A 20,005-nucleotide genomic window follows, 5' to 3' on the forward strand; every position below is an offset into this window, starting at 1 on the left:
TGTTGAAGCATTATGTAGGTTGTAACATAATGTGCATTACAGCATTAATGAGCATTACTTGTGTGTAACAACACTATGCTCTTACATTTCTTGGGTTGGAGCACTATCTTCGATGTAATACTATTTTGTTGTGCTGTATACTGTAATTATTTTTACTGTAACATTACTTGTATTTGTAACCTACTTATGATGAAACATGTAGCAGTACTTGTGATTTAACATTAGAACTTATGACATTATTTATGTTGTAAATCCACTAATGTCAATTACACATTATTCCTTGATTTTCTGGTCTAAATTCTGAATTTAATGGCTCACAGTTCTGTTAGAAGGCATTATTCCTTTGGGTTGGGGGAACTGATCTTCACAGATGTTCAGTAAGTAGGAACTAAAAGTAAGAAAAGTTAGCCAATTAACTATACTTGTTCATGTCACCACTATTTTGTTTGCATTTGTGCATACAAATCTGGTTTACACTGCTCGGTAAACATGGATCCTCAGTATCCTTTTTAGTAGTTTCTTGAAGTTGGCATCTTGCGCGTCTTAAGGTATTTAGAGGGAATGCGTCTAAAAATGCAAATGAAGATTTCAATTCACCCCAATCAATGTTCTCAATGCCAATTATATAGACTAGTCCGGAAAGGATTATGGTGTTATTTTAATTATAATATCTGAATATACCTAGACACCTCACCACGCTTTCAAAATCTGCCTAAGCCCCAGACTAGCAGATACAAACCCTAACATTTTTCTAAAAGATGTAATAACAAATAAATGAGAGAACTTTATTAAAGGTATAACAAAGCACCAACACTTAAGGGCAAGAAAATTATATAAATTGTGATTTTACTGAATAGTTGCAAAATTTTTTAATCATGTTATTCTGGTTTTTTTTCTCCATGACAAAAATCAGAGGAAACTTCTACTAGACTTAATACAAAAGATCTTCTGTGTGGCTTTTGGAGTGTGACATAGTATTCAGGATGGAGATTTTTTCCATTTGGACAAGAAGCTCAAAGATTGCACTTAGTCCTAAAAGGACCTTTGTGCTGCTTCTGGTGTGACAGGATATTCTGGATGGGTAAGGTTGTGGCTTGGGCTGCCTCCTATCAAGATCCATGAGGAAGGATTTTGGGCATTAATCTCAGTCACGTCTCCTCGGAAGAAGAGGAAGCCAGTTCTGTACCAGCCTCTCCAGTCAAAGCAGGCAGGGGTGGCACATCTTTATGTCTAGGCTAGCAACAGCCCTTAACACTTAGGGAGCCCTCCAACTTCAACAGTCATCTCCCACAGTAGACTATACCTATCGATCTATCCTTGCATCCCAATATTTTGACATTTGCAGTTAGTGATGTGCCACTCTTGGACATCCATAAGGTTGCCCAGATTTAAGTGACACATCGATTTTTGATTTACCCTGTGTAGGTTCAACTGGAAGGTACAAACCAGCCAGAAGGGAACCTTCTGGGGAATGGATGAAAGATTAGGGACTTCTTCTTCAGAAACCCCATGTACAATCAGCATGAGAGGGAGATAGTGGGCTTTATGTAAGCCATGCCAACTTGGAAGAGGGGGAGGCTACTAATACCTTCTCTGAAGGTTTCAAGATAAAGGGTACTAACTAGCCTCTGCAGGTTAAAGCTAGCAGGTAAGGGGCCTTCTTCAGTTGTTTGCTGAAGGTTTTAATATTAAGAGAGCTATATCCACTTGAACCGTCATCTTCTGCAGTAACACCAATTGATCAGGATAACCATTTGCTCTAATATCACAGCATTTACTGTTAGTAACATGGCATACCTGTACTACACCTCCAATAAAGCCAAGATTCATTTCATGACACTAACAGTTTTTGCTATACTCAGTGCATATTCTATTGGCAGTTCAGGAGAGGTTTACAGGAAGATAGTAAAATCATGACACGTAAGCAATGGTAACGTTTAAAGTATGTATTACTCATTAGAAATGTAAAAATATTGTTTTATGTTTTTATTATCTTGAAAATTCTAACAATATAAATGAGAATTTGGTGGGTTTCATTCTTTTTTATTTGTTAGGAGTTTTTCTTTCAATGACATTTGAGGCTTTTTGAGCAGGTTTTAAACAGCAACAGATCTAGATAAAACATTATTTTACATTTTAAAAGAATATTGTAGGGCCCGTAAAGAATATGCTTACAAAAATAAAACATTAGTTGTAACAGTAAGAGGCAAAGACATTTTTTCACATTTAACTTGAACAGCTACTTCTGTTCCAAAAACAAATTTGGACATGATTAAGGTTTTTGTATTTCAAAGCCCCTCCGACCATGTAAGTTTCCAAATTAAAAAACAAATTATAGTTTAGTTTTATGAGTGTTTGTAAACACATAGATTCACTATTTGTTACCTATAACCTATAAAACATTCCTACATTTTTGAAGAGGTCCTGTGAAAAAAAACACAGACTGATCAAACATGCATGATTATATGAGAATCCTTGGAAGTGGTATATCTATGATTTCAGTTTGGAGGCCAATCCAATAATTTTATATTACATTGCAAGATCGTAGCCAGGAAATTATTTTGCAATAATGGCAAGTGCTCATTCCCCTTTTTGTTTCTTACAAAGTTCTTGACCCGTCTCAATGTTGAGAATGATCTTTCAGCAGTACATGTCTGCAATAGTGAATTATTTAAATAATAACAATCGTTTGCTAAAAAAGTAATTGAAAAAATTGAAAATGGGGGCCCGGACTCCCTTGGACCTCCTCGCTGGCTACGACCTTACTACAAATTGAAGATAAATCAACTTAATATTAAAGATATTACATATGGTTGCAGGTTATTTGAATGATGTCTGCAAAAACATTTAAAAATGGTTAAATAAATTGGATGAAACAGAAAAGTTTCCTATACCCTGCAGTACATTTTGCCACATTTCAAACAACTATATCATTTCCAAACCTAAATATTTGTTTGTTATTGTAATGTATAAAATTGAAAATGCAAAACTTGTACAGATTAATTTAACACTTTTAACAGTAGTTGGTACATTTTATCAAAGATTATTGTTATTTTTGCCTATATTTCAGGTCAGCCCTTTCCTGAATATACCAGTGGTTCTTGACTTGGACTATAGGTACCAATGTATCAGTATTTCAGTAAAACAACATGTCTGCACATAAAGTACGGTAGGTAAGTTAGGAAGTATTGATTCAATGTGAATGTTGAGTTTAGCTCCAGTTCCCCTTCCTCTTAGTGCAGCGTATGAAATCTGTAGCTGTTGCAGACTTGACTCCTGGAATGTGAAGTCATATCCGTCTGAAGAGATCCAACAAAAATTCACTGACGAAGAAGCTCAAAATGAACTCTTTGCATCGTTTCAATTTGGTTTTGTAATTGAGGTCTCTGATGTTGAAACAATGTAAAGAGTTCTTTTGAGCTTCATCATCACCGACTATTTGTTGGGTTGGACAAGGACTTTAAGATGGACAAGGTCGTAGCCAGTGAGGGAGTCCAAGGGGTCCAAACCCCACCCCCATTTCCATTTTTTTTCAATCACTTTTTGAGTAAACGATTATTATTATTTAAATAATTCAGTATTACTGACATGTACTACTGAAAGATCATTCTTAACGAAGGAACCAGCCAAGAACTTTTAAAGGAACAAAATTCATGAAGATGGGTATGACTCCAGCTACAAAACAAATCTTTGAATATGTTCCTAATTCTTTTGGAGGAATTTATCTTTACTTTTACAAATAGAAGTGCTTAAAATTGATCCAACTTTATAAAATAAAAATAAATTTTTATATTTTAAAAATAACGTTGCCATCTGCATATCAAAGTAATTTTGCTATGTCTATGATTAAATTGAGACAGTTTTCATACAATATGAGAATTAAAGAACCAAGGGACCACATACTTAATCAAAATTGTGATTATAAAACCTTTGGTTACTTTTAAAGATAAGTAAAAAATCACCAATTGATTTAAAACTGAGTATGTTTAAATCAATAGAGTCAAGCTTGTGCACTGTTCTTCATTTATTACGGTTTAGAAGATAGTATGATTTGCCGCTAACAGGTAGCGCTGGCTGTACTTCAAACAGTTGTCGCGCTCTGCAGGACAGACAACCATACAAACCAATTTTTTGTTCTATCAAAATGGATGCGTCGCTTATCTTTCTCTGTTGTAGTCGTGGTTGGTAATCGTGTGCGTGCTCAGCAACAGGTTGACTGTGCAGTGTGGTTTGAAACTTTGTGAAGTTTGAGAGTTGGCGGTACAATTGTTCGTCTACTTCGTGTATCTTCATTACTAAATTTGTTGACTTAGTGATATAAAGTAGTGTACGCTATAACTGTTGGTCAAGGATAACCGTTGAAACAAATTTTGCATATTTTAGACGTATTCAAAAACTCTAACCTCTCTAAATTGTGACGAATGTTTTCGAGTTATTGGTGCAGTACTAAATAAAAACGTAATAACACTTGATTTGTTCATATTGATTTAGACTTTCTAAATTCTCAAAATAGTTTTGAAAAGGCAATTCGGGCATTCTTATTGTCATTAGATTTAAATGTTTAGTGCAATTGTAATAGCTTTAATTCCAAGGTGTTGCTAACATTAATTTAAAACAAAACCGTTCTCGTATTTTAGTAAATTTCATATTTACTGATATTGTTATAATTTTTAATCCAATTTAAGGAAAACTATGTCGAAAAAGTTGTTAATTTAGACTACAGTACACAAACAGCAGACAAAACTCGCATTTTTGTTAACACTGTATTGCCAAATGAAGTTAATATCAACAGTAAAATAGATTAGTAAACAATAATTTTTATCCAAGTGCCTCACAACGACCAATCTTCTTGTTCTAGTGACGTAACAATAATCTAAAAATAACAGCATTTGACCTCAGTGGTGGAGCTATTCACAGTCAACATTCTACTTCATATTTTAAATGGAAACTAAATAATAATGGAAGGTCAGCTATATTTTTTTAGATTTGTTTTGGTGTAAGCAGTAGACGGTTTTAGTGCGAGTGTGAGAAAAACTGTGGAAAGTTACTGGATATCTGTAACAGTTTGTGACATTACAAACAGTTTAGTTCTGTGTTTGGCCAATTTGTGTTCCCAATATAAGGTGATAACAGAAGTACTGAAGTGTATTCAAAATTCCATGGTAAGTATATCTCTTAACTAATTAAGTGACTTTTATTTTTAGAGTTCTTTACCAATAATAATTTTAAGTATATATACAGAGAATATATATGTATGTATAACCATTTAGTAGATCAATTTATCATCCATTTATTTGTAGATGTGAATATTTTCTCCAAATCTGAAAAGCATTCTGGAACTTTACCAAAATTATTGAAATACATTTTTGTAAGGAATTTCTAATAATATTTGGTGTGTATGTTGACTGTGAATAATTAAATTTAAGTACAGCTAAATTCTAGAATTACTTGTTGAATTAATAATAATATTGTTGTTATCATGTGGAATAATATTGTTAGGTAATCAATAATCTGTTTCATCCCTAAAATTTGGGTCAGGAGGAAATGGATACAAGTTTGTACAAAAATAGAGAGTGTAAAGGTATTAGATCAGACTATTCAGTTGTATTATTAAAGCATTTAGGGAGTAAGAGCAGGATGGGTTAAATGATGAAGATATTATACTTTAGATTTTTTTAAATGTAATATAACATGAACAAGAAAAGTATTATTTTGTATTCACAGCCCACTTGGAAGATCTACTCTGTTCCTTAGGGGTTAATATTTGTGTAGGTGAAGTAGCTCTGACAATGCTTGAAATTTTTTCAGAGTACTAGTGGTTTTATTATAGAGGTAAAAATACCATTGTAGCGATACTATACAGTAATGGAAAATATAACAATTTTGTAATTTTTTGGGGTTTTTGTAAAAATATAACATTCCAGATATAATCAAAACCTCTTTCAAATGAATAAAAAATTAAAAAGAATAACAAAACCAAAATCATTCTTGGATTTTAAAAAAATATTTTCAGTGTCAGAGCTTGAAGAAGTACTCATAAAACCCAACAATCAATATACCCAAGCTATATTATAAGAAAACGTTATTTTCAAAATAGAATATTTATTCTAGCAATTTTTCTTAAGTTATCTGCAAAAATAAAAATATAACTTTTTTGTTTTAATAAATTGATATCCAGTCATATAAATAATTGATTATGGTTAGCTGATTTATCAGCTGTGTTTCAGCAGTATATCCGAAAAACATTTATTTTTAGTGAATATGTATATAAAATGTAGTTAAAAATATAGTGTCAAAAGTGTACCCCAGTACCATGACACAAACTACCTGGAAGAAATACAGAAGATTAAAAAAATAAACCTTTCTATAAAAATAACTTTTTATAGAAGAATGTTTTATAACACATATAAGAAACTCATTTATGTTACATTGTGCAAGTATCGTTTTGCTGTAAACTTACAGCACTTTATATTTTAGTAATGAGTGTAGTTTTTAAATACTAGTTAAAAATATAAAATAATGTAGGGTACCTATTTAACAGACAGAGATTTTCGTCAAAAATGAGAAAACTGTGTATATTTATATGTAGATTTCAGTATAGTATTATTGTTGGTAGACACAAGTCAGGCAATTCTATAAATACTGTACGATTTAGGTACATTATACTATTTTCAATTCATGTTCCAATTAAGCAAACAATATCTTATTTAATCTCTCCTGAATTAATTCATGCCATAGAACAATCATGTATCATTATAATTGCTTTTGGGAATAATTTTGCACCAATGCTTGTATGTATGCAAATTATGTTGTTGAATGACAACACCTCTATTCCATGTATTGTACCCGTGGACTTGCGGGAAACTTGTTATACAATTTCTGACAGTTAATTTTCATAAGTGAAATCAAATATATTTACTGACTGGACCTAGAAGCACTGGCAAATGTTTTGAGCTCATAACACACTACAAGTGACAGTCACAACAGTTTAAAGTTTTTTTAAGAGCCTTAGTTCTCCAGGTCATAGTGTTTTGTGAGCTCCCTGAGGTGTGGTGGTCTGTTAGGTAACGGAAAAAGCACATACATATTGTTTTGAGCTAATGGAATAATCCATATATACATTATTGTTAGGCTGAATAAACTATCTCAGGTGCAATGAAATGTGAGCTAATGGAATAATTCTTGTACATTGTTGGACTGAATGAAGTATCTCAGGTGCAATGGATTGTGAGCTAATGGAATAATTCTTGTACATTGTTGGACCAATGAAGTATCTCAGGTGCAATGGATTGTGAGCTAATGGAACAAAACAATCCTTGTATATTGTTAGGCAATGAATTGTGAAGTATCTCATGTGCAATGGAGTGTGAGCTAATGGAACAATCCATGCAATATTGTGAGCTAATGGAACAAGTAATTTGGTATCTCAGTGCAATGGAAATGTGAGCTAATGGAACAATCCATGTGTATATTGTTGGACTGAATTTGAAGTATCTCAGGTGCAATGGAATGTGAGCTAATGGAACAATCCTTGTATATTGTTAGGCTGAATGAAGTATCTCAGGTGCAATGGATTGTGAGCTAATGGAACAATCCATGTGTATTGTTTGGAGATTTGGTATCTCAGGTGCAATGGATGTGAGCTAATGGAACAATCCTTGTATATTGTTAGGCTGAATGAAGTATCTCAGGTGCAATGGAGTGTGAGCTAATGGAACAATCCATGTGTATTGTTGGACTGAATTTGGTATCTCAGGTGCAATGGATTGTGAGCTAATGGAACAATCCTTGTATATTGTTGGACTGAATGAAGTATCTCAGGTGCAATGGAGTGTGAGCTAATGGAACAATCCATGTGTATTGTTGGACTGAATTTGGTATCTCAGGTGCAATGGAATGTGAGCTAATGGAACAATCCTTGTATATTGTTAGGCTGAATGAAGTATCTCAGGTGCAATGAAATGTGAGCTAATGGAACAATCCATGTGTATTGTTGGACTGAATTTGGTATCTCAGGTGCAATGGAATTGTGAGCTAATGGAACAATCCATGTGTATTGTTGGACTGAATTTGGTATCTCAGGTGCAATGGAAATGTGAGCTAATGGAACAATCCATGTGTATTGTTGGACTGAATTTGGTATCTCAGGTGCAATGGAATGTGAGCTAATGGAACAATCCTTGTGTATTGTTGGACTGAATTTGAAGTATCTCAGGTGCAATGGAATGTGAGCTAATGGAACAATCCATGTGTATTGTTGGACTGAATTTGGTATCTCAGGTGCAATGGATTGTGAGCTAATGGAACAATCCATGTGTATTGTTGGACTGAATTTGGTATCTCAGGTGCAATGGATTGTGAGCTAATGGAACAATCCATGTGTATTGTTGGACAGAATTTGGTATCTCAGGTGCAATGAAATGTGAGCTAATGGAACAATCCATGTGTATTGTTGGACAGAATTTGGTATCTCAGGTGCAATGAAATGTGAGCTAATGGAACAATCCATGTGTATTGTTGGACTGAATTTGGTATCTCAGGTGCAATGAAATGTGAGCTAATGGAACAATCCATGTGTATTGTTGGACTGAATTTGGTATCTCAGGTGCAATGAAATGTGAGCTAATGGAACAATCCATGTGTATTGTTGGACTGAATTTGGTATCTCAGGTGCAATGGATGTGAGCTAATGGAACAATCCATGTGTATTGTTGGACTGAATTTGGTATCTTGCAATGGAATGTGAGCCAATCCATGTTGACAATTTGGTATCTCAGTGCAATTGTGAGCTAATGGCGCATGCAATGGATTGTGAGCTAATGGAATTACTTTGTTGGACTGAATGAAGTATCCCATGTGCAATGGATTGTGAGCTAATGGAACAATCCATGTGTATTGTTGGACAGAATTTGGTATCTCAGGTGCAATGGATTGTGAGCTAATGGAACAATCCTTGTATATTGTTAGGACTGAATGAAGTATCTCAGGTGCAATGGATTGTGAGCTAATGGAACAATCCATGTGTATTGTTGGACTGAATTTGGTATCTCAGGTGCAATGGAATGTGAGCTAATGGAACAATCCATGTGTATTGTTGGACTGAATGGTATCCCATGTGCAATGGATTGTGAGCTAATGGAACAATCCATGTATATTGTTGGACTGAATTTGGTATCCCAGGTGCAATGGATTGTGAGCTAATGGAATAATTATTGCACTTTGTTGGACTGAATGAAGTATCCCATGTGCAATGGATTGTGAGCTAATGGAACAATCCATGTGTATTGTTGGACAGAATTTGGTATCTCAGGTGCAATGAAATGTGAGCTAATGGAACAATCCATGTGTATTGTTGGACAGAATTTGGTATCTCAGGTGCAATGAAATGTGAGCTAATGGAACAATCCATGTGAACTGTTGGACTGAATTTGGTATCTCAAGTGCAATGGAATGTGAGCTAATGGAACAATCCATGTGTATTGTTGGACAGAATTTGGTATCTCAGGTGCAATGAAATGTGAGCTAATGGAACAATCCATGTGTATTGTTGGACAGAATTTGGTATCTCAGGTGCATTGAAATGTGAGCTAATGGAACAATCCATGTATATTGTTGGACTGAATTTGGTATCTCAGGTGCAATGTAATGTGAGCTAATGGAACAATCCATGTGTATTGTTGGACAGAATTTGGTATCTCAGTGCAATGTAATGTGAGCTAATGGAACAATCCATGTATATTGTTGGACTGAATTTGGTATCTCAAGTGCAATGTAATATGAGCTAATGGAACAATCCATGTGTATTGTTGGACAGAATTTGGTATCTCAGGTGCAATGAAATGTGAGCTAATGGAACAATCCATGTGTATTGTTGGACAGAATTTGGTATCTCAGGTGCAATGAAATGTGAGCTAATGGAACAATCCATGTATATTGTTGGACTGAATTTGGTATCTCAAGTGCAATGGAATGTGAGCTAATGGAACAATCCATGTATATTTGTATCCTAAGTTGAGTGAATTTTAGGTGTGATGGAATTTGAGCTAATATAGTAATCTGAGTAAGCTGTTGAAAGTTATGTAAATTTTGAGCTAATGTTATCCATTTATATAGTGGGGTTGTGCTAAATGACTAGTATATTTTGAGCTAATTGACAGTCCATGCTATCTATGTTGGATGGTCATTGATGCATTTTGTTTATTTTAATTAATCAAGGAAAACAGAAGAGGATTTCTATGACACAAGTTTGAGAATATTTGATATTAATATTAAGAACTTAAACACGGTATTAAGTGAGGAACTTGTTGGTTATTGATCAAATTTAAATATTATTTATCCCAGTCACTGTGTCCTTAGTGACAGGCGAACTTAATAAATCATAGTCATCTGGCAGTAATTTAGTCAGCTTCTACTGACAAGTCAACTGCTCTCTGGAAACCATGATTCATTTTGTAGCCAGGAAATTTATAGACTATTCTCCTATCTTGTTAGAGGACTCATGCAGCTCACAATTATATGGCTGAATTCAAAGCGAAAAAAGCTTGGAAATATGACAATCATTTGTGATTTTTACCTTTCATGATTCTGTATATCAACACAATGAGAATGTAAAATTGGAGTGAAGAAGGACAGAGAAGATGAACTGTACTAAGACAAGTGGTGATATTTCATCCTCTGCACTATTTTACTTCTACAGCATTGGTCTGGAAAGTAATACATTTTAGAGAAAGGCGAGAATGTCTGTTAAAAAGTCTTAAGTCTTAAGTTCACAGTGACAACAAGTATCATCCAAGGTTTTGCCCAAAATTTTACATTTTGAATGATGTAGGAGGAACTTTTAATGGTTAGACCAGGATAATGGCAAGGACGTAACAAGAAAATAATTTAGGAGGGGAGGGGGTCCAGACAACTTATATTTTCCTGTAGTGGACAGAGAGAAAAGGCCCCATATTTTTCCTTAAATAGTTCTTCACCCGTTTCGTTTTTTTTAGAACGATCTTTCAGCAGTACATGTCAGTAATACTGAATAATAATAATCGTTTACTAAGAAATTAATTGAACAAATTGAAAATTTGGGGGAAGGTTCGTCCACCCCTTCTCTGGCTACGTCCTTGCTCACTTCCACCAACGTTACAAACATTAATGATTTTTCAAATAGGGGCTAAGATATCCGATTACATAATGCAGGAAGTTTTACGTATCTCTTTTTTGGAAATTACCTCTGCAGCACAAGGTAGTATTACCGCCCCTCGTCTTCCGAAATTTGAATTTCTCTAAAAATTTTACCCAGTGGTGAAATTTTCTCAAAATGTTCATGAGTACCTATTTAGTCGCCAACATAAAATAGCCGATTAGAACGATTACTTCTGAAAGAAAAGTGTTCCCAAAAATAAATTCTGCACTACAAAAGAGTCTAGGTAGCGCCGATCTTTGTAATAGTCTACATAACATAACTGTCATTGTAACGCGAGTAATTTGTTCAAACTTTGAAGAGTCGTGCTCCGTAAGAGGTGATAATTTGTTATTTAGAGTGTTCCTAAAAATTCCTTCCATAAAACGTTTACTGTATAGACTACAATAATTAGAGTGGGTGATGTAATAAGAGCCACACTTGCGAACTAGAGTCAGTTCTGCCTGCGGAAATTCCAGGTGAAACGGCAAAGACACCGATCCTGCTGCCGGGGAACTGAGGCAGTCCCATGGCCGATCCTGGGAGCAAAGGTCTCGGTCGTATCGGAGGTAATTTAGGCCCGTGTCGAAGCGGAAGGCCGGCTGCTCTAAAAATAGCCGCCACACCCACAGGACTGGCCCGACTCCAGGTCCAGTTCCCCGGCTTCCAGCTCCAGTGGGAGGCCACGTGATCGACGCTGCCTTGCCGCCGCTGGAAATGTTGAATAAACTCTCTCGTTTTTATTCGGACGCGATAATCTGTTTCTTCTGTTTGTGTTCACGTCCTAGTCCGTTCGTTATTTCTGCGTAATTTTGCTTTGTAGTGATTCCCTCGAATTATGTGGAAAACTGATAACGTTCAGATAATGAATGGCGACTGCTCTTTTAACGTGGGCAACGTACAAGACTTTTAATCCATGTCATCGTAAATTTAATGCCTACAGTACAACGTGGGAAATGCCAACCGACATTATTGTACTAAGATACCTAATCATTTAGTAGGATACATTCACACTCTAACAAGTCTGTCATATGTCCAACCAAATATTGTTGTATACAGGGTGTAACAAAAAGGTTGGCCTGGATAATCTAAAAATAAAGATTTTTTTAAATTTCCACTTCGTTTAGCCGCTAGCCGTCGTTTTTTTTAAATATTTTTATTAACAAATTATTATCTCTAAAACTAGTAAAGCTAAAGAAACCAGATTTGGCGCATAGGTTTGAATAGGTAGGAGGAAAATAAAGAAATAATTGTGTTATTTTCTTTAATAGTAACAAAATAATAATAATGACACAACAATTCTTGATTTAACATTCATGAGATAATGATTTGTTCATAAAAAATACAAAATGGCAGCTAGCGGCTAAACGAAGTGGAAATTGGATAAAATCATTTCATTCTTTTATTCTTCATTTTTAGGTCAGAATTATACACCGAATTTGAAAATGCATAGCAAGCCCAACCTTTTTGTAACGCCCTGTATATAATTTACAACGGTTTCATCAACTTGTGCTGGGAAAACCTTTTTATGTAAAATTTCAGACATACGATTTCTGTCAGATTTTGAGTTCATTTTGCAAAATTACACTATATAAAAGTACGAGACCGTTGCAGTTTTACTTGTTCACAGATTCGACCTTGTTTGGAAGTCTTTGAAATGTGAATCCAAAGTACTGGAATTACAGACGTTGCTTATTTGCATTACAAATGACATTTTAAATCAACAAGTTTTTTCGTTGAAATTGCGAATTCCTCGGACAGTGTATGGAAACACGACACGGGTTGGAATCTGGACTCGGAAACCAACAGTGATTCTGACACAACAGTGACAAGACAACGGTAGAGTAGGCCATACTTGTCATCTCTTATGTGATGTCATCCAAGTTTCAATATTTTTCAGTTGTTCAACAGTAAACTAGTAAAGTGTAATTATATCATTATTATTCCGAGGAAAGCTCAAACAAGCTTTTCACTTGTGTCATGTCAGTAATGCTGAACTAACAATCGTGGACTAGAGATCAACTACGTATGTACGTGCATTGTCTCATACTGTCAGGATTTGATGAAACCTGCAGGAAGTTATCGTCCAGAGACAGCTTTTCAGAGGACACACAAGTCTACATTATCTTACTGTCAGGAGTTGATGAAACCTACAGGAAGTTATCGTCCAGAGACAGCTTTTCAGAGGACACACAAGTCTACATTATCTTACTGTCAGGAGTTGATGAAACCTGCAGGAAGTTATCGTCCAGAGACAGCTTTTCAGAGGACACACAAGTCTACATTATCTTACTGTCAGGAGTTGATGAAACCTACAGGAAGTTATCGTCCAGAGACAGCTTTTCAGAGGACACACAAGTCTACATTATCTTACTGTCAGGAGTTGATGAAACCTACAGGAAGTTATCGTCCAAAGACAGCTTTTCAGAGGACACACAAGTCTACATTATCTTACTGTCAGGAGTTGATGAAACCTACAGGAAGTTATCGTTCAGAGACAACTTTTCAGGGGACGCGCTGGTGCAAATTCCTGTATCTTCGTAATCATGAAACGTAAATTGACGTAGGCAAGGTGAGGTGTATCGAATGGCCTCCTAAGAGTGTATTGTATTACGCATTTCGAATTGTTGGTCACCAGATATAGGCGATATAAAAGCAACAAATATACATGTACCAGATTCGCTTGTCAGAAGCCATATTGTGCAGTATCGTATGGTTGTCTGGAATGGTCGGAGAACGATAATAGTTCTGATGTATCTGTGACTAGGCACTGCGGGCAACTGCAGAGGTATACGGTAAGACGATCTGTCTTACACCATTCAACCGCAGTTTGTACTGTGTATGTGTGTGCTGGACCAGTAGTTGCAAGTAAGGCAGGAGAATGAGAGAACACTCAAGGAAATTGTTGTGCTATGTGGGTTTGTACTGGACTTGTAGTTGCAAGTAAGACAGGAGAATGATAGAACACTGAAGGCTGTTGTTGTGCTGTGTGTATTTGTGCTGGACCTGTAGTTGCAAGTAAGACAGGAGAATGATAGAACACTGAAGGAAATTTTTGTGCTGTGTGTGTTTGTGCTGGACCTGTAGTTGCAAGTAAGACAGGAGAATGATAGAACACTGAAGGCTGTTGTTGTGTTGTGTGTATTTGTGCTGGACCTGTAGTTGCAAGTAAGACAGGAGAATGATAGAACACTGAAGGCTGTTGTTGTGCTGTGTGTATTTGTGCTGGACCTGTAGTTGCAAGTAAGACAGGAGAATGATAGAACACTGAAGGCTGTTGTTGTGTTGTGTGTGTTTGTGCTGGACCCGTAGTTGCAAGTAAGACAGGAGAATGATAGAACACTGAAGGCTGTTGTTGTGCTGTGTGTGTTTGTGCTGGACCTGTAGTTGCAAGTAAGACAGGAGAATGATAGAACACTGAAGGCTATTGTTGTGCTGTGTGTGTTTGTGCTGGACCCGTAGTTGCAAGTAAGACAGGAGAATGATAGAACACTGAAGGCTGTTGTTGTGCTGTGTGTGTTTGTGCTGGACCGTAGTTGCCAGTAAGACAGGAGAATGATAGAACACTGAAGGCTGTTGTTGTGCTGTGTGTGTTTGTGCTGGACCCGTAGTTGCAAGTAAGACAGGAGAATGATAGAACACTGAAGGCTGTTGTTGTGCTGTGTGTATTTGTGCTGGACCTGTAGTTGCAAGTAAGACAGGAGAATGATAGAACACTGAAGGCTGTTGTTGTGCTGTGTGTATTTGTGCTGGACCCGTAGTTGCAAGTAAGACAGGAGAATGATAGAACACTGAAGGCTGTTGTTGTGTTGTGTGTATTTGTGCTGGACCTGTAGTTGCAAGTAAGACAGGAGAATGATAGAACACTGAAGGCTGTTGTTGTGCTGTGTGTATTTGTGCTGGACCTGTAGTTGCAAGTAAGACAGGAGAATGATAGAACACTGAAGGCTGTTGTTGTGCTGTGTGTATTTGTGCTGGACCTGTAGTTGCAAGTAAGACAGGAGAATGATAGAACACTGAAGGCTGTTGTTGTGCTGTGTGTATTTGTGCTGGACCTGTAGTTGCAAGTAAGACAGGAGAATGATAGAACACTGAAGGCTGTTGTTGTGCTGTGTGTATTTGTGCTGGACCTGTAGTTGCAAGTAAGACAGGAGAATGATAGAACACTGAAGGCTGTTGTTGTGCTGTTGTGTATTTGTGCTGGACCTGTAGTTGCAAGTAAGACAGGAGAATGATAGAACACTGAAGGCTGTTGTTGTGCTGTGTGTGTATTTGTGCTGGACCCGTAGTTGCAAGTAAGACAGGAGAATGATAGAACACTGAAGGCTGTTGTTGTGCTGTGTGTATTTGTGCTGGACCGTAGTTGCAAGTAAGACAGGAGAATGATAGAACACTGAAGGCTGTTGTTGTGCTGTGTGTGTTTGTGCTGGACCCGTAGTTGCCAGTAAGACAGGAGAATGATAGAACACTGAAGGCTGTTGTTGTGCTGTGTGTATTTGTGCTGGACCTGTAGTTGCAAGTAAGACAGGAGAATGATAGAACACTGAAGGCTGTTGTTGTGCTGTGTGTATTTGTGCTGGACCCGTAGTTGCAAGTAAGACAGGAGAATGATAGAACACTGAAGGCTGTTGTTGTGCTGTGTGTATTTGTGCTGGACCTGTAGTTGCAAGTAAGACAGGAGAATGATAGAACACTGAAGGCTGTTGTTGCTGTGTGTGTATTTGTGCTGGACCCGTAGTTGCAAGTAAGACAGGAGAATGATAGAACACTGAAGGCTGTTGTTGTGTTGTGTGTATTTGTGCTGGACCCGTAGTTGCAAGTAAGACAGGAGAATGATAGAACACTGAAGGCTGTTGTTGTGTTGTGTGTATTTGTGCTGGACCTGTAGTTGCAAGTAAGACAGGAGAATGATAGAACACTGAAGGCTGTTGTTGTGCTGTGTGTATTTGTGCTGGACCTGTAGTTGCAAGTAAGACAGGAGAATGATAGAACACTGAAGGCTATTGTTGTGCTGTGTGTGTTTGTGCTGGACCCGTAGTTGCAAGTAAGACAGGAGAATGATAGAACACTGAAGGCTGTTGTTGTGCTGTGTGTATTTGTGCTGGACCCGTAGTTGCCAGTAAGACAGGAGAATGATAGAACACTGAAGGCTATTGTTGTGCTGTGTGTGTTTGTGCTGGACCTGTAGTTGCCAGTAAGACAGGAGAATGATAGAACACTGAAGGCTATTGTTGTGCTGTGTGTATTTGTGCTGGACCTGTAGTTGCCAGTAAGACAGGAGAATGATAGAACACTGAAGGCTGTTGTTGTGTTGTGTGTATTTGTGCTGGACCCGTAGTTGCCAGTAAGACAGGAGAATGATAGAACACTGAAGGCTGTTGTTGTGCTGTGTGTATTTGTGCTGGACCTGTAGTTGCCAGTAAGACAGGAGAATGATAGAACACTGAAGGCTGTTGTTGTGCTGTGTGTATTTGTGCTGGACCTGTAGTTGCAAGTAAGACAGGAGAATGATAGAACACTGAAGGCTGTTGTTGTGCTGTGTGTATTTGTGCTGGACCCGTAGTTGCCAGTAAGACAGGAGAATGATAGAACACTGAAGGCTGTTGTTGTGCTGTGTGTATTTGTGCTGGACCTGTAGTTGCAAGTAAGACAGGAGAATGATAGAACACTGAAGGCTGTTGTTGTGCTGTGTGTGTTTGTGCTGGACCTGTAGTTGCCAGTAAGACAGGAGAATGATAGAACACTGAAGGCTGTTGTTGTGCTGTGTGTGTTTGTGCTGGACCTGTAGTTGCAAGTAAGACAGGAGAATGATAGAACACTGAAGGCTGTTGTTGTGCTGTGTGTATTTGTGCTGGACCTGTAGTTGCAAGTAAGACAGGAGAATGATAGAACACTGAAGGCTGTTGTTGTGCTGTGTGTATTTGTGCTGGACCTGTAGTTGCCAGTAAGACAGGAGAATGATAGAACACTGAAGGCTGTTGTTGTGCTGTGTGTATTTGTGCTGGACCTGTAGTTGCAAGTAAGACAGGAGAATGATAGAACACTGAAGGCTGTTGTTGTGCTGTGTGTATTTGTGCTGGACCTGTAGTTGCAAGTAAGCGATTGAATAAATCTTAAATAATACGGAATAAAATGTATACTCATAATTATTTTATATGCGACAAAATCACAGATTTTAATCAATGAAATGTAAAAATCAACAGGATTATGGTGAAATAGTTGATACTTTTCGCATAACACACATATTTAAAAATATTCTTAAGAGATATTGTAAAAAAGTTAAGTATAGAGTTGATACAGAATGGTAAACTCCACACAAGTTATTAAAGAGAGGAATTAATATTTTGTTTAGCATCTTTAGCCATATTGTGAAATGAATATAAATAACTCCTGTTTATTTCCAACTTAAACAGAAATGAACAGTATAGATTACTTATTTATTAAAATATCGTATATATTAAAAATGTAAAATGTCAACTAGATAACTATACAAGTACCTTATTCGATACCATATTACGATCCAACTGCACGATATAAACAATTTTATTGCTAGGGAACTTTGAGTGACACGTTTGCTGAGGCCTACAGTTCCAGTAGATAATCTCATTGCTAGTGAACTTTGCCCCGGTTAAACTGTACAATACGCAACAATAACAGTAAAATGTCAGCTGTACGTGTTGACGCGTGCCTAGACGAGCGACACGATTGATCAGGCCAACAGTTCCAGTAGATAATCTCATTGCTAGTGAACTTTGCCCCGGTTAAACTGTACAATACGCAACAATAACAGTAAAATGTCAGCTGTACGTGTTGACGCGTGCCTAGACGAGCGACACGATTGATCAGGCCAACAGTTCCAGTAGATAATCTCATTGCTAGTGAACTTTGCCCCGGTTAAACTGTACAATACGCAACAATAACAGTAAAATGTCAGCTGTACGTGTTGACGCGTGCCTAGACGAGCGACACGATTGATCAGGCCAACAGTTCCAGTAGATAATCTCATTGCTAGTGAACTTTGCCCCGGTTAAACTGTACAATACGCAACAATAACAGTAAAATGTCAGCTGTACGTGTTGACGCGTGCCTAGACGAGCGACACGATTGATCAGGCCAACAGTTCCAGTAGATAATCTCATTGCTAGTGAACTTTGCCCCGGTTAAACTGTACAATACGCAACAATAACAGTAAAATGTCAGCTGTACGTGTTGACGCGTGCCTAGACGAGCGACACGATTGATCAGGCCAACAGTTCCAGTAGATAATCTCATTGCTAGTGAACTTTGCCCCGGTTAAACTGTACAATACGCAACAATAACAGTAAAATGTCAGCTGTACGTGTTGACGCGTGCCTAGACGAGCGACACGATTGATCAGGCCAACAGTTCCAGTAGATAATCTCATTGCTAGTGAACTTTGCCCCGGTTAAACTGTACAATACGCAACAATAACAGTAAAATGTCAGCTGTACGTGTTGACGCGTGCCTAGCCGAGCGACACGATTGATCAGGCCAACAGTTCCAGTAGATAATCTCATTGCTAGTGAACTTTGCCCCGGTTAAACTGTACAATACGCAACAATAACAGTAAAATGTCAGCTGTACGTGTTGACGCGTGCCTAGCCGAGCGACACGATTGATCAGGCCAACAGTTCCAGTAGATAATCTCATTGCTAGTGAACTTTGCCCCGGTTAAACTGTACAATACGCAACAATAACAGTAAAATGTCAGCTGTACGTGTTGACGCGTGCCTAGACGAGCGACACGATTGATCAGGCCAACAGTTCCAGTAGATAATCTCATTGCTAGTGAACTTTGCCCCGGTTAAACTGTACAATACGCAACAATAACAGTAAAATGTCAGCTGTACGTGTTGACGCGTGCCTAGACGAGCGACACGATTGATCAGGCCAACAGTTCCAGTAGATAATCTCATTGCTAGTGAACTTTGCCCCGGTTAAACTGTACAATACGCAACAATAACAGTAAAATGTCAGCTGTACGTGTTGACGCGTGCCTAGACGAGCGACACGATTGATCAGGCCAACAGTTCCAGTAGATAATCTCATTGCTAGTGAACTTTGCCCCGGTTAAACTGTACAATACGCAACAATAACAGTAAAATGTCAGCTGTACGTGTTGACGCGTGCCTAGACGAGCGACACGATTGATCAGGCCAACAGTTCCAGTAGATAATCTCATTGCTAGTGAACTTTGCCCCGGTTAAACTGTACAATACGCAACAATAACAGTAAAATGTCAGCTGTACGTGTTGACGCGTGCCTAGACGAGCGACACGATTGATCAGGCCAACAGTTCCAGTAGATAATCTCATTGCTAGTGAACTTTGCCCCGGTTAAACTGTACAATACGCAACAATAACAGTAAAATGTCAGCTGTACGTGTTGACGCGTGCCTAGCCGAGCGACACGATTGATCAGGCCAACAGTTCCAGTAGATAATCTCATTGCTAGTGAACTTTGCCCCGGTTAAACTGTACAATACGCAACAATAACAGTAAAATGTCAGCTGTACGTGTTGACGCGTGCCTAGACGAGCGACACGATTGATCAGGCCAACAGTTCCAGTAGATAATCTCATTGCTAGTGAACTTTGCCCCGGTTAAACTGTACAATACGCAACAATAACAGTAAAATGTCAGCTGTACGTGTTGACGCGTGCCTAGACGAGCGACACGATTGATCAGGCCAACAGTTCCAGTAGATAATCTCATTGCTAGTGAACTTTGCCCCGGTTAAACTGTACAATACGCAACAATAACAGTAAAATGTCAGCTGTACGTGTTGACGCGTGCCTAGACGAGCGACACGATT

The 20,005-nt window shown here is 37.7% G+C and overlaps 1 protein-coding gene across 1 annotated transcript in view; it reads left to right on the top strand.

Moving 5' to 3' along the window:
* Positions 1-4,187: 4,187 nt before the first annotated feature.
* LOC124367362 (receptor-type guanylate cyclase Gyc76C-like) overlaps positions 4,188-20,005 on the top strand; it is a 331,079-nt gene continuing 315,261 nt past the window's right edge. Inside the window, exon 1 of the mRNA XM_046824122.1 lies at positions 4,188-5,162. The gene's annotated coding sequence lies outside the window, so the exon portion shown is untranslated. The remainder of the gene's footprint in view (positions 5,163-20,005) is intronic.

The sequence above is a fragment of the Homalodisca vitripennis genome, chromosome 8, assembly GCF_021130785.1.
Source record: "Homalodisca vitripennis isolate AUS2020 chromosome 8, UT_GWSS_2.1, whole genome shotgun sequence".
Lineage (NCBI taxonomy): Eukaryota > Metazoa > Arthropoda > Insecta > Hemiptera > Cicadellidae > Homalodisca > Homalodisca vitripennis.